We start from the raw sequence: 27434 nt of genomic DNA, 5'->3' as shown, positions 1-27434 counted from the left end.
AATAAATAAAAAAAAAATCTTAAAAAATAAAATAAAATTAATGGGGGTGTCCTATAATAATGGGGACAAGGTACTATCAAAGCTCATCTCTTCATGTTACCAAGATAGCTCAACTTCTAAATGTTTTTGAAAAGTAAAAGCATGTTAGTCTTTTTTCTCTCTTTTGTCTCTCTGTCGTTTCATTAAAAGCATATACGTAATTATTTACTCAATCAATATACCTTGACTTTTATTTGGGTAAATGTTGCCTTGAATAAAAATCGATGCAAATATATTCATCATTTCCTTTCCATTTCATACACCCGTCTGTTTCTCTATGGAAAAAGAGCTAAACATTAACTTGCGTTGATTTCAGTATATACTGCCTTTCACATAAATAGAATGCCCCCAAAGAAAAACTGCTTTGGGAAGGGATCTTTATGTCTATGACTAGAACTAGTATGTTTTCTTTATTTATCGCATGTCTACATTAGATGGTCTTGTTCATTTAAAAATAACTTTTAAAACAGGATTTATTTATAAACATTTATATTTATTAAAGTAGTGATCAGATAAAAGTGACAGTATGTTATTAAAGAATACAAATGTAACAAAGTTATATTTCCCTTATTGTTCCTTTCTTTAAAAAAAACACAAAAAAAACATGACATTGACTGGTAGTTTTATAATGGCCCAAAGGAGAGAATGTCTCTGTGTGCCTCAGATTTGATATTTGAAGTTGAAGTCAGCTGTTAAGAATTACTGAATTATCCAGGGCAGAGTTTTGAGTATGGCTCACATTACAGTATGTTGGATATGAAAAGTTGGACACAAAAGGGGTGAAAACTTTACAGTGATTTAAAAGGGCTGTGGGATTTGAATTTTTAGATTCCAGAGCAGCATATCAAGAAAAAATGTTGCAGATTCTCAAGTTCCCAGCAAATTGTGTCTATAAATCGGTGAAGTGTTTCTGAAGAAACCTATCAGGATGGCTCTAAAGAGTATTTATAAAATTTCTTTCAGCTCTAATGGGAATAAGAATTAAAACTTGATGGATAAAAATACTCAAATACTCAATTTAAAATATCGGGATTTCAAACAGGCCAGAAGGTAGGATGGAAATAGTTGGCTATTTTATTTCTTTTCTCCTTTAGTATCTTTTCAAACAAATTCTGTTGATGCTTTCAGAATTAATTTTAATTAACTTTCATTATGTTTCATAAATATTCTAAGAACTCTGTTGGATACACAATCATCAAATGCTTCTCTGTAAGATGATTTCATCATTTCTTTAACTTCAATAACTTAGATTAAAACAAATTTCTCTCTATTTTCACATTTATTATCCTTTGAACTATTCTGCCTCATAAGTGTGACTGATATCTAATTAAACATGATCAATTAGGATATGTCGATATTGTAGATTTACACATGTAATGCCAAGAACCAATATTAAATAGGGATTCCTGTCTTGACTTTAACAAAACATTCTTCTTTAATGCCAGATGGAATAGATTCTGATAACACTTACTACAGAATTTATAGATATCAAAAAAGGGTTTTATATTTACAAAACAATTTGCTTAGAAACTATATTGCTAGGTAGAAGTGTGAGGAAGAAAGTGTATATGTGGTCATATAACTCCAATAAAAACGTCTGAAATAAAATATTGATTTTGCTATAAAGGGTATTTTAAAAATTTAAGAAGTTGTTCAAAATAAATATTTTCACATTTTCTTCTTATGTTAGGATTTAGCTTTTAATTAACAGAACTAACTGTGAATGGGAACTAAACATTTTTATCAAAGTATTCTTTGTGATACTTAACACTTTAATGGTTAAGTTCAATTATGTCCCTATTGTCTCTTAATCAAGATCCAAATGTGATAAAAAAAAAAATGAAGTCAACTGAAATGTAAATGCCCCTGTACCAAGAAAATGCAATATGATAGTGTTTTCTGAAACTTCAGAGCTCTCCACAATATTATAGTACATTTCTAATAATATAATTGAAGGCAAGTGTTTTAATTTCCTTGGCTGTTCAAGCAAATACCAAGCAATGGTTCAACTTAAACAAAAGGGATTTATTTGCTCACAGTCGTGAAGTTGGAAAAAAGTCCAAATCAAGGCATCATCAAGGCAATGCCATCTTCCTGAAGACTGTGGCATCCTGGGGCTGGCTCCTGGCAATCTTTGACCCTTAGCTCAACCTATGGGAAGTCACATGTTCATGTCTCCTGGTCTCTTCCTTCTCCTTCAGGTTCTATTGATGTTGAGCTTCTGGCTGTTCTCTCTAACTTTTTCTCTTTGTCTCTGAATTTCATTCTGCATATAAAGGACTTCAGCAATAGGATTAAGACCCATCCTGATTGAGGTGGACCACACCTTAACTGAAGTAATCTCAGCAAGTCCTACTTACAATGGGTTCACACCCATAGTGAGGTTTAAGAATGTATTTTTCTGTATTACATACAGCTTCAAACCACCATGGCAAGAAAACAATACATTGCGATTTAAATCAAAGCATGTGGGCATCTGAAGCTAAGTTCAGTAGAGACTCATCTCTGTTATAAGATGATTCATGAAACAGAATTGAAACAAGCACACATTTGGCATAGGCACCAAGAGGATTCACATTTACTGATTATTGAGGGAGCCTTTTAACATGTATGTGGCATCTTATGTAGTTTATCATTGTTGTGGTGGTGACCTGTCCACAGTTATTGCATAATCATGACCTTTTTTCTTTCAGTGATTAGTTCTCAATCTTGAATCTTGTAGGCAGCTGCAATACTCAAGACTGCTATCTTTATCAGCACACATTAGGAAAAGTGTTGAAATCAAGATGCATCTTTGCTTTAAAGAGGTAAACATCTTAGATAACTTTTCAGGATACTTCTCATCCAAAAGGTGATGGCAACTTTTACTGGTATATTAGCAGATCTTGCCATTTTCTTTCCTCTCTTCCACTCCGTTTTTGTGAACTGAATACCCAGAAAGATTTTAAGATGCAGTAAATGTCATCTAAAAATACTAAAATTATAAGCAAAGCTCAATTAAAAAATATGCTCTCTGGAAACTGTATCATTACACATTGTATTAAATTAAGTTCTAATGGTTTCTCCAATGTCACACAAGGTCAGGGCAAATACCCAGATCAAGGGTAGAAGTGGCTGTATTCTCAAAACCTATGGGTAAATTCAGATAGCAACCTACGTGCTGAGGTTGCTCCTTTCCAACCATACAGAAGAAAAACTTCCTTCAGGTAGTCAATGTTTCTATCAAATGTAGAAAGACAACTTGACAGAAGCCAATCTGCTTCATGTGAAGGTTGTACGGTAGGAAATGAAGATGTTTGAAGAACCGCTGTTAGAGAACAACCCAGATTGGATGCACAGAAATAGTTTCGATATGATATTCTGTATATTTTGATAAAATAAATGATAGAAATATTTTTAATGAGAACTGGCTTTAGGAACTCTTTAAAAAAATAGAGATAATTTCTCTACTTGGAGTAACAATGAAGGTACTTTCTTCCTTACATTTTTTTATATTAAAATTTTTAAAGTATATCATTTCATACATGAACATATATAAACTATAAGGATATAGGAAAATTTGTGAACTTACAAAACATACATGCATAACATCACACAGGGCCCACATACATCACTCTAACAACAACATTGCATTGTTGTGAAACAGTTGTTAAAAATTATGAAAGGAGTAGCAGACTTGGCCCAGTGTTCAGGGCGTCCATCTACCACATGGGAGGTCCGCAGTTCAAACCCCGGGCCTCCTTGACCTGTGAGGAGCTGGCTCATGCGCAGTGCTGATGCGTGCAAGGAGTGTCCTGTCACGCAGGGGTGTCCCCGCATAGGGGAGCCTCACGCACAAGAAGTGTGCCCCATAAGGAGAGCCGCACAGCTCGAAAGAAAGTGCAGCCTGCCCAGGAATGGCACCGCACACACGGAGAGCTGACACAACAAGAAGAGGCAACGAAAAGAAACACAGATTCCCGGTGCCGGTAATAAGGATAGAAGCAGTCACAGAAGAACACACAGTGAGTGGACACAGAGAGCAGACAACTGGGGGGAGGGGAGGGGAGAGAAATAAATAAAATAAATCTTTAAAAAAAATTATGAAAGGAGCATAGTCCAAATTTTGCTACTAACCAAGTTTATATCTCAGATTTTGTGCATATTCCCCACAACCTAGCCTATTATTAACAACCTGTATTAGTAGTATATATTTGTTATAGTTCATGAGAGAATATTTCTTATTTCTTCTGTTAACCACAGTCCATCTTCCCCAACTGGATTCACTGTGTTACACAGTCCCCATGCCTTGTATAAACCATTCAAAGTATACACTCAGTCGCTCTCATTTGCATCACAGAGTTATGCTATTTTTGCCTCAGTAAATTTTAGAATATTTTCATTACTCCAAAAGGAAAAATCCCATACCCTCTTTACCCACTGTTGTTGACTCTTAGACTTAATATATCTTCTTTGCCATTTGCTGCAAAAATATTACGATATTATTGTTAACTATCATCCATAAGTTATATGGACATTCCCATGTAGCACTATATTCTTAACACTGTTTAAAAGAAGAGTATTCTTATATTTATACTATTAACCACAATCTTCATCCCTGACCAAAATCACTGTTATTCAGTCCACAGACTATTCTCTTGCTTCCTTAAAATTGACATTTAGGTCCGCAGACAATCCCTTTCAGCAACAATCACACTTATATATCATCAGTGCTAGCTATATTCACTATAATGTGTTTCCATAAATTCTATTCCACACTTTTACAATTTTAACCTTATTAAAAATTCTACATACAGAGAGGAGGGGCAAGATGACAGCACAGTAAGGAGCTCCAAGAGTCACCTTGTCCTACAGGATGCCCCAAAATACATTAGGCTAATATTGGCAAAACTGAAGAGAGAAATACATGTCTTTTCTATAATAGTTGGAGTATTCAAATACCACTCTCAACACTGGATAGAACATCTGGGCAGAAGATCAATAAAGAAACAGAGAGCTTGAATAATATGACAAATGGACTAAACCCAATTGACATACAGAACATTGCATCCCAAAACAGCAGGATATACATTCTTCTCAAGTGCTTATGGATCTTTCTCCAGAATAGACCACATATTGGGCCACAAAGCAGATCTCAATAAATTCAACAAGATTACAATGATACAAAGCACTTTTTCTGAAAGTAATGGAAAAGAGCTTAAAATCAACAACAGGCAGAAAAAGGAAAAATTCACGAACATATGGAGATCAGACAACACACTCTTAAGTAATCAGTGGGCCAAAGATGAAATTTTGAAATAAATACCTCAAGATGAATGAAAACAAGAACACAACACATCAGAACCTATGCAATGCAGTGAAGGTAGTGTTGAGAAGGAAATTTATAGCCATTAATGTTTATATTAAAAAAAGAAGGAAAAGCTAAAATCAATGACCTAACTATACAACTGGAGGGGCTAGAAAAAGAACAGCTAACTAATCCAAAAGCAAGTAGAAGGAATGAAGCAACAAAGATCAGACTTTGTTAATTTTGTTCAAATTAAATTTAGAACAACAACAAAAAACACAATAGAATTAACAACACCAAAAGTTGGCTTGACAATCCCTTAGCTAGATGACAATGTATTGCTAAAGGAAATTTTAAAAGACCTACACAAATGGAAGAACATCCTGTGCTCAAGGACAGGAAGACTAAATCTCATTAAGATGTCAATTCTACCCAAATTGACATACAAATTCAATGAAATCCCAATAAAAATTCCTCCAGCATCTTTCAAACAAATGGAAAACACAATCGAATCATTTGGAAGGGTAAGAGTCCCCCAATAGACAGAAACATCTTAAAAAGGAAGAGCAAAGCTGGAGGACTCTCATTTCCAGAATTTAATTATATTACCTAGCTACTATGGTAAAACCAGCATTGTTCTAGCATAAAGATAGACACATAGATCAATGTAACCAAATTTTAATTGCATTCTTGCTCTTTTATTGTTGAGTTGTATTATCTCTTTATGTAGAATAGAAATCAAACCCTTTTAGCTCAGAAACAGACCCTCACATCTACGGTCAAGTGATTTTTGAAAAGGCTGTCAAACCTACCCAGCTGGGGCAGAACAGTATATTCAACAAATGGTGCTGGGAGTACTGAATATTCATAGCCAAAAGAAAGAAAGAGGACCCCTATCTCACACCTTATATAAAAATTAACTCAAAATGGGTCATATAAAAAATCAATAATAATCATTAAGCTCCTAGAGGAAAATGTGGGGAAACATCTTCAAGACCTGGAGGTAGGTGGTGGATTCTTAAACCTTGCACCAAAAGCACAAACAATGAAAGAAAACATGGATAGACTGGACCACTGCAAACTTAAACACTTTTGTGATTCAAAGGGCTTCACCAAGAAGGTGAAAAAGCAGCCCATTTGATGGGAGAAAATATTTGGAAACCACTTATCTGATAAGGGTTTGATTTCCATTCTATATAAAGATATCACACATCTCAACAACAAAAGAGCAAGCAATACAATTAAAAAAATGGGCAAAAGACTTAAATAGATACTTCACCAAAGGGGAAATATAAATGGCCAAAAAGCATATGAAAAAATGTTTAACATCACTATTAGGGAAATGCAAATCAAAACTACAATGAAATATCATCTCACACCATATAGAATGGCCATTATTTAAAAAAAAAAAGAAAACAATAAGGCTGGAAAAGATGTGGAGAATAAGAACATTCCTTCTCTGTTGATGGAAATGTAATATGGTGCAGCCTCCGTTTGACAGACTAGAAGAAAGTTTGACAGTTCATCAAGAAGTTAAAGATAGAATTGCCATATGATCCACAATTCCACTACTAGGAATATGTCTTGAAGAACTGAAAACTGTTACACGAACAGACATTTGCACACCAATGTTCACAGTGGCATTATTCACAATTGCCAAAATATGGAAACAACACAGGTGTCCATCAACCAACAAATGGTTACACAAAATGTGGTATATACATACAATGGAGTGCTATCCTGCTGTAAGAAGACATGAAATTGGGACACATTTGATAACATGGATGAACCTTGAAGACATTATGTTAAGTGAAACAAGTCAGACACAGACAAATATTGCATGAACTCACTAATATATGAACTAAATATGATGAATAAATGCATGAACTTAAAACCTAGAGTAAAGGCTATTAGGAGATAGGATGAGGGCTGAGAAGGTGTACTGATATTTACTGTATGTGGAAGTTTTAATTAATTTGACTATGAAAGTGTGGAAATGGATAGAGTTGATGGTAATACATTATAGTGAGTGGAACTAAAGCAGCTGGTCATTAAATGGGATTGTGGCTAGAAAGGGTAGTCTAGGGATATAAATGTCAGTTGAAAGAAAGCTAGAGAATAATCTAGGGACTGAAAAACATAGTGAACCCAGAGGTGAATGAGAATTGTGATTAATAGTACAAATACAAGAATGTTCTTCTATGAACTAGAACAAATGTACATCACTATTGCAAGTTGGTAAGAATGTGGAGTAGTGTGGGAAAAATGCAATTAATGTAACCTATGGACTATAGTTAACAGCAATACTGTAATATTCTTGCATCATTGCAAAAGATGTACTGTGTTACTCATAGGGGAGTATGGAAAAAAAATCAAATGCATGCTAGAGACCACAGTTAGTGGTAATAGTCTGATGATACTCTCATAATCTGTAACAAATGTTTCACAACAATGTAGTATGTTGGTGGAGGGGTGTTGTATGGGAATTTCACACATATTCATGAGTGTTTTGTAAGTTCACAACCTCTCTAATAAAAATATATATTTTAAAATTCTACATACATTAAGCATCATCTCCCATTCTCAACCCACATTCTATCTCCTAGTAACCTATACCCTAGAGTTTACCTCCATGGGTTTATTCATATATTTAGTTCATATTAGTAAGATCGTACAATATTAATCCTTTTTTGTCTAGCTTATTTCACCTTATATAATGTCCTTAAGGTTCACTGATATTGTCCTTTTTTTTTTTAAGATTTTAAAAATTTATTTCTTCCCCCTTCCCCCTCATTGTCTGCTCTCTGTGTCCATTCACTGTGTGTTCTTCTGGTCCACTTGCATTATCTGGTGGCACTGGGAAAATGCGTCTCTTTTTTGTTGCATTATTTTGCTGCATCAGCTCTTCATGTGTGTGGCACCACTCCTAGGCAGGCTGTGCTTTTTTCACGTGGGGTGGCTCTCCTTCCAGGGTACATTCCTTGTGCATGGGGCACCCCCACACAGGGGTGCCCCGGCATGGCATGGGGGCGCCCCTGCATGGCAGCACTGTGCATGGGCCAGCCCACCACATGGGTCAGGAGGCCCTGGGGATCGAACCCTGGGCCCTCCATATGGTAGACGGATGCTCTATCAGGTGAGCCACATTTGCTTCCCTGATACTGTCTTTTGCATCCCTATTTAATTTTTTCTTGCAGCTATCATTCCGTTCTATGTGCATACCACATTTTGATTATCCATTAATTGGTTGATGAACACTTGGGCTGGTTCCATATTTTAGCAAATGTAAATAGTGTTTCTATGAACATCAATATGCAAATGTCAGTTGGTGTTCTTGCTTTCAGTTCTTTTGAATGTATTCCTGGTACTGGGATTGCTGGATCATTCCGCAGTTCTATATTCAGTTTTCTGAGGTACTTCCAAACTGTCATCCATAGAGGTGGCACAATTCTCCATCCCCACCAACTGCGAAGAGTTCCTATTTCTCCACATCCCCTCCAGAATTCTATTTCTTTTTTTTTTTTTGTGCATGTGTGTTTTTGCTTTTTAAAAATAATAGCCATTCTATAAGGTGTGAACTGGTATCTCATTGCAGTTTTGACCTGCGTTTCCTGAATAGCCAGTGATACTGATCATTTTTCATGTGCTTTTTGGCCATTTGTATTTCCTCTGGAAAAATACATACTCAAGTGTTTGGCCCACTTCCTTTTTTTTCAGATTTATTTTACTTATTTATTTTTCCCTCTTCCCCTCTTCCCACCCTGCTGTTTTTGCTGTCTGTGTTGTCCTCTCTTCTCATTTTCTCTCCTCTAAGATTCAACGGGATTTGATTGTGGAGACCCTTGATGTGGAGAGGTTCCCTGTCAATTGCGCCACCTCAGTTCCTGGGTTCTGCTGTGCTCCACCTTGACTCTCCCCTTTTCTCTCTTTTGGTGCGTCATCATCTTGCTGCATGACTCACTTGTGCAGCACTGGACCACCACGTGGGCACTTGCGTTCACTACGTGGGTACTTGTGCTCACCACGCAGGCACTCGTGGGCACTGGCTCACCGTGCGGGCATGCCTTCTCTTCTTCATTGTCACCAGGAGGCCCCAGGGATCGAACCTGGGTCCTCCCATGTGGTAGGTGGGAACTCTATCACTTGAGCCACATCTGCTTCCCTGGCCCAGTTTTTAACTGGGTTGGTTGTTTTTATTGTTGAATTGCAAGATCTCTTTATATAATATGGATATCAAACCCTGTCTATGTGGTTTCCAAATATTTTCTTCCATTGAATAGGCTGATGTTTACTTTCTTGACAAAGCCTTTTGAAGAACAAACATGTTTAATTTTGAGGACATCCCATTTATCTATTTCTTCCTTTTGCTGCTCATGCTTTGGATAAAATGTGTAAGAAATTACTACCTACTACAAGATCTTTAAGATGTTTCCCTATATTTTCTTCTAGGAGTTTTGCGGTTTTAGCTTTTATATTTAGGTCCTTGATCCATTTTGAATTAAATTTTGTGTAAGGTGTGAGATATGAGTCCTCTTTCTTTCAGATATGGATATCCAGTTTTCCCAGCACCACTTGTTAAGTAGACTGTTCTGGCCCAGCTAGGTGGGTTTGACAGCCTTATCAGAAACCACTTGACCATAAACGTGAGTATCTATTTATAAACTCTCAGTTTGATTCCATGATCACCATGTCTATCTTCACACCAGTACCATGCTGTTTTTTTATTTTTTTTTAATTTTTTTTAACCATTGTAGCTACGTAGTATGCTTTAAAGTCAGGAAGTGAGAGTTCTCCAACTTGGTTCCTCTTTTTAAACACATTTTTGTCTATTCAGGGCCCCTTATCCTTATAAGTCTTTTTGGAATCAAATTTTCAGTGTTTTCTGGGGAATGTATTTTCTCCTCAAAAAGGCCTCATTATTTTCCTATGAAATGCAGCCTTAGAGCGGAAGTGTAATGTAATTTTAGAATCTAATATTCTACTGCTGTCATCTAGAGGTCAAAAGATTAGGGAATATTGTACTGCCTCCAATGGAAGAAAGGCTGGACTTCGAATTTAGAAAGCAACGAAGTTAAAATTCTGACTATCTCCTTAAGAACTATGTGACCTTAGCAACTTTCTTAACATCATTTTCAATTTTCTCATCTGTAGAATGGAGTTAAGGGGATAATAATACCTTCCTTTCAGGATTGCTCCAAGGATGACATGAGATACATAAAAAATATAAAGTGTTTGATATATAGTCCATTCTCAAATAAATAACCACCACTATTATTATACAACTGCCTTTATGATCTATGAACAGTTTAGATTGGTGTTAATAGCAAAGTATGACCAACCACAGAAATTTAAAAACAATTCTTTCTATTCTATGCTTCTAAAGGACTTCCATTTAGAAGCTGACTTCCCAAGAACCCCAGGAAGTACTAACATTGGCAACTAAAACATGACAAGGGGTCAGGATTCTCCTAAATCTTTATAATTTTCAGCAAGTCATGTGTCCCATAGTGTGTTCAGCAATGGGGATACACCTTACACCAATGATGAGTCGATAAAATAAGCTAATTGTTCAAAATGTGCTTTGAAAACTTTAAAGTCACACACAAAAAAGCTAAATCATCATAGATTTTCAGTTATTTATACCATTAAATGAGTCCATAAGCATACAACTTAACCTTTAAGTATGAATAATATTTAAGAACAACAGGAATAATTTGCTAGAAAGAGTAAAATTGCATATCTGTGATACGGGTAATTCCAAAGGTCTAACCATTTGTTTTAAACAACTAAACCAACTATAAAACTCTCATTTTCCATTTGCTTTTCCACTACAAGCACCCCAGGTCTTTTGTCCACTGCTCTTATCAATAGCTTTTCCAGTTTTCTCTATTCTGACATAATGCATATTTAGTGCTTGTTAGCTGTTACTGGTATAAGATTGTTACTGTACAGTCCTTGATGTGGACATAAAGCACCCTAAAATCACACTGGCTTTTTTAGTTTTTATTTTCTCATTTCTTTGGTTAATTTCAGTTCCTGGCTCCTGATCTCCTGAATCAGCATTCTCTCTTATCAACACAGGACATTCAATTATGTGATACTTCCCTTTAAACTTTGATATCTCCTAACTGCTTACAAAAAACATTCCAGGCACTTAAGAATAGCCTAAATGACTCTCTGCAGTCCAGTTCACTCCTTAACCCTTTCCATCCTTCCACTTCCCCAAGTGTGCTGTTTCCTGAACTATGAGGACCCCCAATCTTCTCATATATCGTCCCTCCCCCTTATACCCCCTCTCCCTCCCATGCTTGGGACATGGATTTTTCCTCAATTTCTCATTGAATATTGAATACCAGTTTAGACATCACTTCTCCTATCACCACTCTTACTCTGTAAGAGGAAAGCATCTGTTTGGGGAAGATAGGTTTTTACAGTCCTAAAACCTTTTGCGTATTCCTCTCCCTAGATTAATCATATATCCCTATTGCTTTCTGTTTTTGATTGTTACTGCTATGTCTGTTTCTCTCCTTTATAAAGTGAAGTCTTCACTCATGTAGTGCCTTGCTCATTTTTGTGTCCTCAAGACTTACTTGGGGATTTCTTTTTATAACCATCTCCTCCACTGAATCTTACAAATGCAAATATTGTTGGACCACAGCATGCATATGAAAGTTGAAACAGCAATGTTTAAACAGCAATTATTTGTCCTAGTTTGTAGGCACATCCTTCTGTTTATACATACATAGGATGTCTTTCGCCTGTCTATCAAGTGAATGAATATATTTTAAAGTATTTTTCTCTTCTCATACTTCTGATGTCATGAAAGAGAATAGACAATACAAGTACAAACTGTAATTTATCTAGACTAAAAAGAGGCAGAAGTAACCATTTACATGAGAATGACAATGAGAACACTTTGTTTTCTAACAGCTTTTATGAACTTCTTGTACCAGATGCCCCTTTTAAAGTAAGGCTTGTTAAATTTTGCAAGGACCGATATTTTTCCAAAAGGAGATGCTCTGGGTGGATTCATATGGTTATCCCACACAGACAGCCTTTAACATTTTATTTTCTGCAAACAGGAGGTAAGAGTGCTGTCAACCTTCCTGTGGTCTCTAAGCAAATGTTACACACATGCCACCACTCTCTGGACTGGGTTTGGGAATGTGAAATCCTATCATGGCCCAACTCTTTGGCCACAAATGCATGGACATTAGGTGATAGTGTTGTTAGAAGTAAGAAAGGACAGAGTGCTACCCTCAGTTATTTATTCATTTCCTTGACAGAAGGAGTAAACATCCCTGACAGGATGGGACTGCATTGCAGACATTTCCCCTTCCATTTGTCTCTGTTAGCCACAGAAGTTGGCAACATTGACAGTGCTGAGATGTTGAAACTCTCTGGACTCACCGGTGTATCATTTCCCAGAATAATGAAAAAGGATGATAGCTATCATTAATTAAGTACCTCTATTATCCAGGCACCAAACAGATCCCAGATATATATATACACACACACTGACACAGATACACACTCACAGATACACACACTCACATTCATTCATTCATTCATTCATTCATTTGTCCATTCATTTATTAAACAACATATATTGAGCATCTAAAATATTCTGGGTACTATTCTATACATACTTACACATCTGCCATCCTACACATATATCAATTTAATATTTAAATAATGATAACCTACCTTTATCCTTTTAAATATGAAAAACTAAGATTTGAAGAGCAAATTGAGGCTCAGAAAGGTAAATAATTTTGATTATGGTAACAAAACTAATAAACTGCAGAGCCCACTTTTAAACCTATGTATGGCATGAAATCTCTTGCTCTTTATGCTTCCTGAAACCATAATGAAAAGAATAGTTTTGCTTTGTAATTTCTAAAAAAAAAAAAGTCAACTGTAATAATCAATAAGGGAAGGGTACATATATTCTGACTCTAATAACAGATTACATAAGATTTCTAAAATTATTTCTGAAGAGTTCCAGGCTCACATTTTCCTTTTCCCGACGAGTTATTGGATCAAGAAACTATCTATGTGTGAAAAATGAGAAGATTTTAAAGTTTTGAATGTAAAGTTGTGAAGCATATGACAACATAGATGAACCTGGAGGACATTATGTTGAGCGAAGCAAGCCAGATACAAAAGGACAAATACTGTATGATCATGCTATCATGAACTGAATATATTGTGTAAAATAATGGAATTATTAATTATTAATGGAATTTGGCCACCAGAAAATAGAATGAGGCTGAAGAATGGAAAGCTGAGGATTAACATGTGAGGAATTGGTAAAAGGGTTCTTTTTTAATCTTTGGAGATGAATAGAGAAGGTGAAAGCACAACATAGTATTTGTAACTAGCAGTGCTATTGTATAGATATGACAGTGGTTAAAAGGGAGTCTAAGGTCATGTATATTACTAGAATGAAAGCTTGAAAAGGTAACATGGGACTGTATAACATAGTAAAACCTCATGTGAAGTATGGACATGGGTAATATTGCATATATGAGATTTTTTTCTTTGAAGCTGAACAAATGTATGTTACTGTTACAAAGTGCTAATATCAGGCAAAAACAACAACAACAAAACCACATTATGCTAAATGAAAGAAACCAGACACAAAGTACTACATATTATATGATTCCATTTATATAAAATTTAAATATAAATCAATCTATCAATATGAAATTAGGTCATGGCTATATGGAGCTGAGGAAGGACAGAGGTATTGAGAGGTGACTGCTAAGGGGTGTGGAGTTTTTCTTTTTGGAGTAATGAAATTGTTCTAAAATTTTTGTGGTGATGAATGCACAACATGGAGATTATACTAAATGTTGTCAATCACATACTTGGGATAGATAGTATGGTATGTGAAATATCTCAATATCTTAAAAAAAGATTAAAATAATACCAGTAGAAAAAAAATTATGGTGATAAAATATAGTACCGTTCCAAGGATAAACTGGTCAATGAACTGGAATGGGAGTCCAGAAACATACCCATGCATATATGAATTCTAGATTTATTTTTAAGTGACAATGTAGAGCAGGTGGGAAAGAATGGTCACTTCATTAAAAATTTCTAAGACAATTGCATGGTGATATGGGAAAAAATGTGACTGTACTCCTACTGCATACTATGTTTATTTTAAACCCTGGTTCCTAAGGAAAATATTGGTTTTCCTCCTTCATTCTACTTTGAGAGAACTACTGAGAAATGCTCCTCCTGAAGGTTTTTTCCCTATATATAGAAGGCAAAAAAAAATTTTTTTTAAATGTATAAAACATTTTTAAAAAAAGAGCTAAGTTTGAATATAGGAACTAGTTGTGATGAGCCAGGTGGTTTTAAAAGAAAATCTAATAGGGAAGCAGATTTGGCTCAACGGAGAGAGCATCCGCTTACCAAGAGGAGGCCCAGCATTCAAACCCCGGGCCTCCTGACCGGTGTGGAGCTGGCCCACGCGCAGTGCTGATGCATGCAAAGAGTGCCGTGCCACACAGGGGTGTCCCCCACGTAGGGGAGTCCCATGCATAAGGTTTGTGTCCCGGAAGGAGAGCCGCCCCACGCAAAGAAAGTGCAGCCTGCCTAGGAGTGGCACCACACACACGGAGAGCTGACGCAGCAAGATGACACAACCAAAAGAGACACATATTTCCGGTGACAAGAAGGCAAGGAGACATGGAAGAACACACACAGCAAAAGGACATAGAGAGCAGACAATGGGGCGGGGGGTATGGAGAGGGGAGAGAAATAAATAAAAAATAAATCCGGAAAAAAAAGAAAATCCAATCGAAAATAATGAAAAGATCTTTCCTATATCTTGTTTTGATGAGTAATTAACTCAATTCTGGGATGCTACAAAAATACCCATTTTCTATATGTGAAAAATGAGAAGTTTGTCTTTGGATCTCTAGGCAAATATGCATGAAGATAATCACTTATCTCTATTATATGACTTAAATGATAGCTGCTTCCCCAAATGAGTAAATCAACTCACCAAGACAGTGCTACTGAAATAAATTCTATAATGAAATCTGAATTCAGAAGAATTGCTTCCTGAAGCTCCAATATTTTCCTTAATTCAAATCTTCCACCGCCCCACTTCCTACTCCCACACACTGGATTTATCCATACTTTTAAAGTACAAATTCAGATAATAAAGTTGTAACTTACCATACCTTAAATATTTGCTCCATGATATAAAAGCTGCCAAATTCAATTTTTATAACTCTATCTTGTAATTTCTGTCTTTTCTTGAGACTATCTTACCAAGGAATCTAAAAATTTATGTTAATGTAATACTTTCCACAAATAAACAGTTGCCTGTTGCTCAAGAAGCTGTCAATAAGAAATGCTACCTGTAACGCATCAAATGTTTCCATGAAACCTATTATTGGATGTTGGTGGGTATTCAACCTAATGGATTATAATCAATAAAATAAATCACATAAAATAAAAGGACACTAATAAGCCAATATAGCACTAAATTCTATTTCCCCAATGATTTGAAGCTTTATGTTTCTTGAATTTGCTCCTCTTACAGAAGAAATCATAGGTGGATATTAATGACATTTTTAATTCTTAAAAAATTTCTCTTTGGGAAATGATCCATCTGTTTATTGAAACAATCCTTTGCAAAGTCAACAAGGCCACTTCAGGTCAAAACCCATATCTAAGTTGGTTTAAGCTTAGGGAAACTTTCATAGTGTGTCAAATTGAACTACTGTATATAAAATGATATATACTTTTAAAAAAAACTCTTCTCAGATTCTGCATTCCTTGTGAAGGAATAGTTTTAAGAATATGCTTTTTTTTGGGGGGGAAGGACTATTGGAATGCAGAAGTGCATTTAACATTTGTTTATATTTCTACATTGTTATGCTAGATTTAAGCTGTCAAACTAAGTTGATAACAAATGTTAAGTATAGAAATGTATACAACAATTGGTCTACTACCAAATAATGGAAACTAGGAACTCTTGTCAGAGGGCTACAAACTCCAAAGTTAAATGCAAGGTAATATTTTCAGGATAAGTTTGCTTTTCACCTCTAAGTGAATAATTTTTTAAAAATGGCTTACTTGTATAGAAGGGCTGAATTAAACATTTTTGCAGTGGGATTCTGCCTAATGATTCACCCAAAAAACTAGCTCTATGAATGTGATTGTTATAGGGCTGTATTGAAAATTAAGGAATGACTTAAGAAATAATACTTGGTACAAAGCGCAGATTTTTGGAGAATTTTTAATTTTCTATTGTTTAATATTTAATGGAGAGTAAGTTATGTGCACCTTTTTTCAGACTTTCTTCTGTTAAACAAATGATTAACATGAAAGACATAGCCAAAACTCTCCTATTTCCAGTCCATTACGATTATATATACAAAGGAAATAATCAGGTTTCAGTTCTCTTCTCTGCAGAATGAATATAGTAACCCTTAAGTCAAAGGATTGTAAAGAGTAATAAATAAAATATTACATATCTATTACACTGCTGTCTGAAGGAAAAATAACTTAATTTTCACTACTTTCATCTGTTTCAGCACATCAGATAAATTAGGCTCCTAGTAGATTATAGTCCATTGCATGAGAAATGCTATGAAGAAATAATGTGAAACCTTGAAAGAAAAATGTGAAGCCAAGAAGAAAACAAACAAAAAGAGCTTTCCAAAATAAAAATCGCTAATATCAATACAGTAAAACAAGTGAAGAAGAGATTTAAAAAATGACACTAAATTTTGTTTTTTCCTAACTAATTTTCATCATTATAATGATGAAAAAAGCAAAAGATATTAACACTGGCACAAGTGAAAGTTAAGAGCTGCAAAATAAAGTTTATCTAAAACAAACGAACAGGAAAATGAAAATAGGGGATTCAAAATTGCCAAATCCTTTAACTCTTTATACAAAATTTTCCATGTCAAACTCAAACTCTTTGGCTTGTAGCAGATATTAATAACTATAGATAAAGACATAAATAAAGATGATACAGATTTAAATAAGAAATGCAGCAAAAATTACTCATGTCCTTCCTCTTCTTATTTCATGTCTTTTCACCATAATTTCCTTGCATATGTCCTCAAAATCCTTGCCCTCCTCTCCTTTACTTTATTCCTCTGTTTAGAATGAAACACTGGATAAATCTTATTTTCAACTTACTTGCCATCAATTTGCTGTCCTGCTGAAGGTAGGCAATTGTTTGATGGCCCCAGCTATTGCACTATAACTACCTCTAGCACTGCATTTGCAACAGGACTACACTTTCCACAAGTTGCTCCCATCCAATGACTGAGAATAGTAGGGTTCTAATGCAGGACTCCTCTGACAGGGGACTTTCATCCTGACCAAAACTCTTTAAAGAACTATGCTGTAGTCTGAGGTTCTTCTTACCCTACTTTCCTATTTACCCTGTTCTCTAAATAGGGGTCAGAGCTGTATTGTGGTATGAAGTCTCTCCCCTACCTCTTCTGGTATCCTTATCTTTTATTTCTAATAGACATTTCACTGAATAATTCTCTTGCACACTTAATTTTGTTGTGGCATGTGCTTCTCATGGAACCCTGAACTAGACTGGCATCCATGTAGCTGAGTGTTGCTAGAGAAGAGTATACAACTATGCTGACCTCCCTTTTTATTAAATTGATGCCCACTGACCTTAAATGTTGAAGACGCTCTTCCATATAATCATATCATACACTTCTCCCTCTTTACAACCCCATAATTGGTTCTTCCTATTTTCACAGTCAAATGATGATTCTGATTTTTACATCACTAAGAAAACAGATTCAAATAGAAGAAAACAAATATCTACCAGCATCTGGGCCATATATTCTGCTTTCCTTCCTGAATGTGGATGAACATTCCCTGGTCTAAGCTAAGAACAATGCCTTCACCTCTAGATTAGTGGTCAGGAAACTTTTTCTATAAAGGCCCACATAATAAATAGTTTAGATTATAGGAACTATGTGTACTCTGTCATAAATACTCAATTCTGCCATTGCAGCATAGAAGTAGCCATAGAAAATATATAAATAGCTACATTCCAGTAAAATTTTACTTACAAATCAGGTGTTGAAACAGATTTGACCTATGGGCTGGGATTTGCTTAACCCTTCTCTAGATCATATCCCCTCTTGCCTGATCAAGAACAAAGCTCCAGAAATACTGCTACCTTTTTTCATCTTTTTTTTTCAATAGTAATTGATCATTTTCATCAGAATACAAGCAAGCTGTTATTGTTCCATCTTTAAAAAATAAATGCTCTGTTGTCCCTATTCCTAACAATTGCCTCATTTATATTTCCCTTTATTGTAAATCTTATTTGTTCTTTTTTTAAAAACTTTTTAATATATGCTTTTTATTTTTAAAAAATAAACATAGATTACATACATGTTACACAAAAAATATAGGGGGATTTCCATATACCCCACTCCTTAGCCCTCCCACATTTTCCCACATCAGAAATATCATTAGTGTAGTACATTTGCCAAAACTGATGAGCACATCATGGAGAATTGTGACTAAGTGATGATTATAGTTTACATTGTAGTTGACATTCTCTCCATTCATTTCTGCAAGTTATTACGTGATAAACAATGACCGGTGTCTGTCATTGAAATGCCATTCAGGATAATTCCCAAGTCCCAAAAATGCCCCCAAATTCCACGTATTTCTCCTTCTCCCTCCCCTCAGAACCTCCATGGGCCACTGTCTCAATATCCATGCCTATAATGTTTTCCATTTGCATGCCTTTTTTTTTTTCATTTTTTAAAAATAATACATTAAAAAAATATGAGGTCCCCATTCACCCCCACCACCTCCACCCCACCACTCCCCCCACAGCAACACTCTCCCCCATCATCATGACACATCCATTGCATTTGGTGAGTACATATCTGGGCATCGCTGCACCTCATGGTCAATGGTCCACATCATAGCCCATACTCTCCCATGTTCCATCCAGTGGGCCATGGGAGGACATACAATGTCCGGTAATTGTCCCTGCAGCACCACCCAGGACAACACCAAGTCCCAAAAATGCCTCCACATCTCATCTCTTCCTCCCATTCCCCGCACCCAGCAGCCACCATGGCCACTTTTCCCACACCAATGCCACATTTTCTCTGTGGACCTTGGATTGGTTGTGTCCATTCCACATCTATGTCAAGAGGGGGCTTAGATTCCACATGGATACTGGACGTTATTTGTTCTTAATCACACTCAACAACCTTTAGTTTCCATCACTTCTCAAAGTTTGTTCTGCTTAAGTTCACCAATGACCTTCATATTGCTAAATCCAATAGTAAATGTCAATCCTCAGTTTACTTGACCTTTGAATCACTTCCTCTTACCTGAAACAACTACTTCACTTGGTTTCCATAATATACAATTGTAGCCGGATTTAGTATAGGCCCTTGGCTAAACTGCAGGAAATGAATTTTAAGAGCACGCCATGTTGATTAGGCCAGTAATTTATTGAGGTAGGGAGGGACAAGAAATGGGAAAGAATAACAGATCATAGGTTAAGGTAGGGAGGAGGGGACTAAAAAGTGAGAAAAAGGGCCAATTTACTTCTGGTTTCCGGAGAAAATCTCATTCTGAATGGGATTTCTTGCAAGGGTCTTCCAGCAGCCATCTTGGGGGTATCAATGTCCACATGAACTTTTTGCCAGGTTCAGGTCCATCTATTGATTCCCTATCTTACTAGCCTGCTTCACAATGGCATGCTAGGGCCATCTTGAAGCACCTCCTGAGAATGCCAATTAAAATTTCAGGATATTTGTGAGAGCCAATTGTAAAACCATTTGTAGCTTTAAGTCAGACATGAAGAGAGTATTTATTTCATGGAAATTGTTAAATGTTATAAATCAAGTCACTCCCCTTCCTTACTTGCTCCCTTCTTCCCTCCCACCTTTCCTTCTTCCCTCCTTCCTTTTGTTGTCCATCATACCACTAAGACACCACAATTCTTGACTTTCCTGCTACTAACTGAGTGCATATTCTGATTCTCTTAATTTCCTACTAATATTCTTGATTGTCACTCATTGTAGCTCTTCAAGTCTTGCAATTGTATCAAATGGGTGTCTCTACTTTTGTTTTTTCTTTTCATACTGACAGAGTCTATGCAGTATGATTATGCAGAGAATGATTCATTTAAAAAATAAATGAAGTTGTGTAGTTTCTAAACGTGAAAATCCTAGTGGCTTACCATCACATTCTAAGTAAAATCCAAATTTCTTACAAAGCTTCTGGTGCCAGATACATTGCATGTATTCATCTCCTAATACTCTAATACTCCATTACAGAAATGTTAGCCTCCATGCTTTTCCTCACATATACAAACATTTCTCCACCCTAAGCTTAAGGCCTGAAGAAAATGAAGGGGAAAAAAAAAGTATTTCAGATAGAAGGAGCAGAGAGTATAGAAGTCTCAAGTTTTAGAAAAGGGACACTATTAAAACTCTGGTTTTCTCTATCAGACATTAGCTAAATTCTAGTACTATATGGGAATCTGGTGAACTAGGCTGAAAGCTTCTAAATTACAGAGTTAAATATTTTGTTGTGTTCAGGAGGTAAAGTTCCAATAGTGGTATAGTTCCAGCTTTACATTTGGAGTCATTATCTTGTCATGGTATTTGCCAAACTTGAAGCAAATTGGGTTAGGAAGCTACAGATGAAGCTCAAAACCTCTTAGGTGAAGAACAGAATCTCCAATTATCTTTTAGGATGGAGGAGGCATAAATCCACCAGAATCTCAATTAAAAAAAAACAACGCTCATAGGATTAAGTGACTGATAAAGAGGGATGAATTAGAGGTATACTGGCTCTCAATAAACCTGCAACTAGCATGTATCCTGCTCAATCCTTGGTTGGTTCAATGTGACAGGTCACCGACTTTATCTGGCTAGCATAAACACATGAAGAATTCTAATTAATGGTGATAACATCATCTGAAGCCTCTGCATTTCTTTTATACAAAATATCCAACATAAAAAATTACTACACATGGGAAGAGAGGAAAAAATATGACCAATATAGAAAAAATAAGACAGACAGCAGAAGCAGGTCCAAAGAAGATCTTAATAAATGTTAGCCAAAAGGTTTTTTAAAGTAATCATGAGTAATTTGCTCTTGATATTTACTGGAAAATAGAGGAACCTGTTCAAAGAATATCTGAAAAAATAGAGACCTTCAACAAAAATTTAAATAATGAAAACACAGTTCGTGGACTTCTGGGATGATGGTGATGGAATAGCTAGGCAGGGCACAACTCTGTCACAAAATCAGTGGAGGAAAAGTAAAAAGCCGTGTGAAGGAGGTGCTTTGGGAAACTGCAGAATAGGAGAGTGCTATGCATCCTATAAGAGGGCGAGGGAAAGAGATGAAGAAATTAAAAGGAAAACCATGAGTTACTAATCTCCATGGCTGGGAAGAGCACCCATCCCCCACCCCTAAGGCGAACAGGTAGATAAAACCTGTGGTTCACTGCAACCAACTGAGAGGGGAACAGACATCCACCTCCCTGAGAAGAGTGAGGGTGCAGCAGAGGGCAGAAAGGGGTTTCTCTTCAGTGAATTTGGCCAGCAAAGCCCACTATGAATCTTGTTCTGGCTAGAACACAAGCCCAGGCAAGTTGAGGTTGAAACAGACACCTCTGTAGCAAGATTTGCCATCAGGTACCATCATCTGACCAGCTGGAAAACTGCAAGGAGAAAAACCACATTTAGAAGTCTCTTGTCCCATTTTCTTGCAGTGGAACCACACCCCATTAGGGAGCCCCTAGCCCTATTCTGATAATTTAAGCTGGGCAATTTTAAAGACTTAGAATAAATTGAACCAAAATCAAAGAAGAGCCATGAAACAAAATTACCAGGCAAGAGAGAGAAATTGGTTTTCTGAGTAAATTCACCAACATATTCACAGGCCTAGCCATCAGAAAATATTATAAACCAAACTAAGAAATAAGAAGAGATGGCCCAACCAAAGGACCAAAAAAAATCCTGACATAACATAGGATTTAAGGAAACTAATCAATGATAATCACGCAAATCTCTTAAATCAACTCAAGTGGTTGAAGGAAAATATGACTAAAGAAAATAGGATATTAAGGTGGCACTGGAGAGGCTGCCCATGCAGCCCTTTCGGTGGCACCTGGGGGGCGGGTTTTCCCCTCGGTGACCTGCAGGGCCCGTGGCTTCTGGAGGAAACAGTTGGGAAGCCGTTTCAAGAGGGAGTGGGAGGAAGAGATGTGATGTGGGGCATTTTCGGGGGTTGGAGTTGTCCTGGGTGGTGCTGTAGGGACAGTTACCAGACATTGTATGTCTTCCCATGGCCCACTGGGTGGACTATGGGAGAGTGTGGGCTATGGTGTGGACCACTGACCATGAGGTGCAGCGGTGCTCAGAGATGTATTCGCCAAATGCAATGAATGTCTCATGATGATGGAGGAGGTTGTTGTTTTGGGGGAAGGAGTGGGGTGAGGAGGGTGGGGGGTATATGGGGACCTCATATTTTTTTAATATAACATTAAAAAAATAAAGACAAAAAAAAAAAAAAGAATTAGTACACAAAACCTAGAAAAGAAAATGAGGTTATTTATCCAGAGCAGACTAATTCCCCAACTGTACTGTGGCCTGAAGTCTCCAGCATCTGCACAAACCAAGGTTTTCCTAACAATGGCTCATCCAAGTTCAAGTATGACAGATTTTCGGAAGGTTTTTGCAAAAGCAAAGCACATAGTTGTCATTACAGGGGCTGCTGTTAGTGTTGAAAGTGCGGTTCCAAATTTCAGAGGAGCTAGAGGATACTGGAGAAAATGGCAAGCTCAGGACCCGGCTACTCCACAGGCCTTTGCCCAAGACCCATCCCACGTGTGGGAGTTCTACTACTACCAGTGGGAGATCATGCAGAGCAAAGACCCAAACCCCGGGCACCTCGCCATTGCCCAATGTGAGGTTCAGCTGCATGAGCAGGGCTGATGGGTTGTGGTTCTCACCGAGAACATCGACGAGCTGCACCGCAAGGCTGGCACCAAGAACCTTCTGGAAATCCATTGTAGTTTATTTAAAAGTCAGTGCACCTCTTGTGGAAATGTGGCAGAGAATTACAAATTACATTTGCCCAGCTTTATCAGGAAAAGGTGCTCCAGATCCTGAAACTCAAGATGCTAGAATCCCAGTTGAAAAACTTTCCCAGTGTGAAGAGTCAGGGTGCAGGGCCCTGCTGTGGCCGCATGTCATGTGGTTTGGAGAAAATCTGGATCCTGCCATTCTGGAGGAGGCTGACAGAGAGCTCACCCTCTGTGACTTATGTCTGGTGGTGGGAACTTCCTCTGTGGTCTATCCTGCTGCCATGTTTGCCCCCCAGGTGGCTGCCAGGGGTGTGCCAGTGGCGAAATTAACATGTAAACCACCCCAGCAGGAGCAGCTTCAGGTTTTGTTTCCATAGCCCCTGTAGTATCATTCTCCCAGAAGCCTTTGCCCACCATGAAACTGAGACTGTTTCCTAGTTGTTGTGGGTAAAGAAGAAATTATAGTACATCTTAGTACTAGGCTTCAAATGGGGAAGACACAATCTTGTCTTATAAACGGAATATTGAAAGATCTCAAATGCTCTTACCCCCAGCCTGTTAATATGTGATGGGGGCTCAGGTTGAATTACGTGCCCTGATTGGGACAAACCCATTGTAAATTGGACCTTTGAGGATGTTATTTATAGTTAAGGTGTGGCAGACTGAACCAGGATGGGCCTTAGTTCCAAATACAGGAGGTCTTGTAAGGACAAAGCCAAGGAAGAGGCTGGCAGTGAGCTGGAACCTGGAGGTGAGCGAAAAAGGCATTGCGTGGGACAGAAAAGCTGAGGACTGCACAGGGCTGCCATCCAGCCATTACAAGGTCGTTGCAGTCTTCGGGGAAAAAGTATGACCTTGCTGACACCTTGATTTGGGGACTTCTAGCTTCCGAACCAGTGAGCCAGTAATTCCCATTAAGACAACCCACTATGTGGTATTTTTGATAGCAGCTCTGACAAACTGAGACGGGCTTAGAAATAAAAGTTGCCAAAATTTTTAGAAGGAGAAACCAGAGGACTGTAAAGTTAGTGTGTGTTACTTGGTTTGAACTGAAACATAAAGCATCTCTGACATGGTTTGTTGGCTATTGGGAGGGGAAAAAGTTCATAATTTGAGTGTCTAAAAAAATGTAATTTGCGCTCACTTTGGCAGCACGTATACTAAAATTGGAAGGATAGAGAAAAGATTAGCATGGCCCCTGCATCAGGACGCAAATTCGTGAAGTGTTCCATATTTTTTAAATGTTCTTGAGATTAAAAAAAAAAGAAGGCACTGGATAAACATAAAGAACAATTTGAAAGCCTGAAAAAAGTAACAAAGGTCATGAGAATGAAAGATACAAGGGATGAGATTAAAAATATATTAGAGGCATATAGCAGCAGATTTGAAGTGATGGAAGGCAGAATTAGTAAATTGGAAGATGGAGCATTTAAACTTGGAAAGACAGGAGAAGAGAAGGAAAAATGAATGAAAAAAATTGAACAGCTTTCAGGGAATTGAATGACAATGTGAAACATTTGTGTTATCAGTGTCCCAGAAGCAGAAGAGAATGGAAAAGGGGCAGAAAGAATATTTGAGGAGGAAGCAGATGTGGTTCAAGTTGGTTGAGCACTTCTTCCCACATGGGAGGTCCTGAGTTCAGTCCCAGGTGCCTCGTAAAAACAAAACAAAACAAAACAAAAACAGACAACAAGCAAGCAAATGAGAAAGCCAACTCGGGAGCTGATGTGGCTCCATGGTTGAGTGTCAGCTTCTCACATACGATGTTCTGGGTTCAGTCCCAGTACTGTTCAGTACTATAAATATTCCTCAAGGATATTTGAGGAATAGGGACTGAAAACTTCCCAAATCTTATGAAAGACATAAATATCAATATACAAGAAGGGCAACACAACCCAAACAGAGTAAATCTGAATAGACCTACTCCAAGACACCCACTATTCAGAATGACAAATATCAGAGCTAAAGAGAGGATTCTGAAAGCAGTATGAGAAAAGCAAAACATCACACACAAGGGAACCTCAATAAGACTAAATGCTGATTCTCTTCTGAAACCATGGAAGTGAGAAGAAAGTGGTATGATGTATCCAAGGTTCTGAAAGAGAAAAACCACCAACAATTCTATATCCAGCAAAACTGTCCTTCAAAAATGAAGGTGAGTTTAAATTCTTCACAGCAAACAAAAACTGAGAAAGAACAGATAAACAAGAGATACTAAAGAGAGTGCTAAAGCCTGAAAGGAAAAACCAAGGGCAAGAGACTTGTAGAAGAGTTTAGAACTGAAAATTACTAGGAAGGATGACTTAAGGGTAAAAAGACGATAGTAAGATATCACAATAGAAAGCCAGAGTATAAAATGGATGAAGTAAGCAGTGTTTTTATAGTGAAACCATTGAGCACTAATGGATTGAATTCCCCAGTCAAAAGACATAGACTTACAGAATGGATTAAAAAAAATGAGCCATCTATATGCTGTCTACAAAAGACTTACCTAAGAAGTAAGAACACAATCAAGTTGAAAATAAAAGGTTGGAAAAAAGATATTCCACACAAATAGTAACTAAAAGAGACCTGGAGTAGCAACACTAGTATCAAGCAAAATTGATGTAAAATGCAAAACTGTTATAAGAGTTGAAATAGATCACTATATATTAATAAAAGGGACAATTCACCAAGAAGAAATTACTATAATAAATATTTATGCCCTAAGATACACGACTCACATGCTGGCAAAGCTGAAGGGAGGAATAGATGTCTTGACAATAATATTTGGAAACTCCAAAATACCACTCGCAGCACTCAACAGAACATCTAGATGGAGGATAAATAAGGAAACAGAGAGCTTGAATAATATGATAAATGAAGTAGACCTCACAGACATTTATAGAACATTACACCAGAAAACAGCAGGATATACATTCTTTTCAAGTGCTTATGGATACTTCTCCAAGATAGACTATATGTTGGGTCACAAGGCAGGTCTCAACAAATTTTAAAAGATTGAAATTATACAAAGCACTTTCTCTGGTCATAATGGAGTGATGCTGGAAATCAATAACAGAAAAAGGAAAATTCAGAAATATTTAGAGATGAAACAACACAGTCTTAAATAATCATTGGGTCAAAGAAGGAATTGCAAGAGAAAACAGTACATATCATGAGACAAATGAAAATGAGAATACAACACATCAAAATCTGTGGGAGGGGACTTCCTAGGAAGATGGCAACAAAGCAGGTGGGCAAAGCTCAACTCTCTCATAAGAAACAACAGAGAAAGGGCAAAAAGCTATCCTTGGGAGCTACTTTGGGGATCTACAAAACAGGAGAGTGCTGTGAATCATCCAGGAGAGAGAGGCTATCATCATTCTTATGCCTTAGTAATAGAGAGGGGAAATATGAACAAAATTTTTAAATGTCAAAACTATGCTTTGGGATAAGGAAGTCATATGTGATCAAGTTTGGCTAGAGAACAGTGAGCTAATAAAACAGGAAGTTGCTAATACATTTTGAGCTGTGATGAAGAGGGTTTTAATTGCTATGTGAGAATTTACACACAGTTGCATAAACACTGGGGAAGAACTGAATGTTTTTGAAAAGTAAGTGAAAAATTACTGCTGTACATACTTGAGGCAGATATACCTGTTAGGAGAGTATTATAGGACAGAGTTAATAAAAGTCAAATTAAGTTAAAGTTTTGATACAAACAATGGGAATGAGAGGAAATGATCAGGGAAATCTGACTCCTAAAGCTTTCTCATTTCTCTTCATTGTGTACTTTTTAATATATTCTGAACAACCTTCTGAATGGAAGTGTATTAATCTACCAAAAGGGTTCTGATGCAAAGTACAAGAAATCTGTTGGCTTTTATAAAGGGTATTTATTTGGCGTATTGAGTATTAAAAGCTTACAGTCCTAAGAGCTGGAAAATCCAGCTCAAGGTACCATTATAGGTACTTCCTCACCAAAGTGAGCTGCCATGTGTTGAAGTAAGATGATGGGTGATCTCTGCCTGGTCT

General features: G+C 37.0%; 1 protein-coding gene, 1 non-coding gene and 1 pseudogene across 10 annotated transcripts in view; 2 read left to right on the top strand and 1 right to left on the bottom strand.

The window, feature by feature from the left end:
* Window positions 1-27434, bottom strand: part of ROBO1 (roundabout guidance receptor 1) — a 1228714-nt gene that overhangs the window by 436902 nt on the left and 764378 nt on the right. The window lies entirely within an intron of this gene.
* LOC139438822 (NAD-dependent protein deacylase sirtuin-5, mitochondrial-like) lies at window positions 22957-23855 on the top strand (annotated as a pseudogene).
* LOC111764537 (U6 spliceosomal RNA) lies at window positions 24554-24655 on the top strand. Its single transcript, XR_002797123.2, has one exon. It is a non-coding gene; the product is annotated as a U6 spliceosomal RNA (small nuclear RNA).

The sequence above is a fragment of the Dasypus novemcinctus genome, chromosome 4 (assembly GCF_030445035.2).
Source record: "Dasypus novemcinctus isolate mDasNov1 chromosome 4, mDasNov1.1.hap2, whole genome shotgun sequence".
Lineage (NCBI taxonomy): Eukaryota > Metazoa > Chordata > Mammalia > Cingulata > Dasypodidae > Dasypus > Dasypus novemcinctus.
The sequence above is the reverse complement of the archived record's forward strand: the minus strand, read 5'-3'. Positions and strand labels throughout refer to the sequence as shown.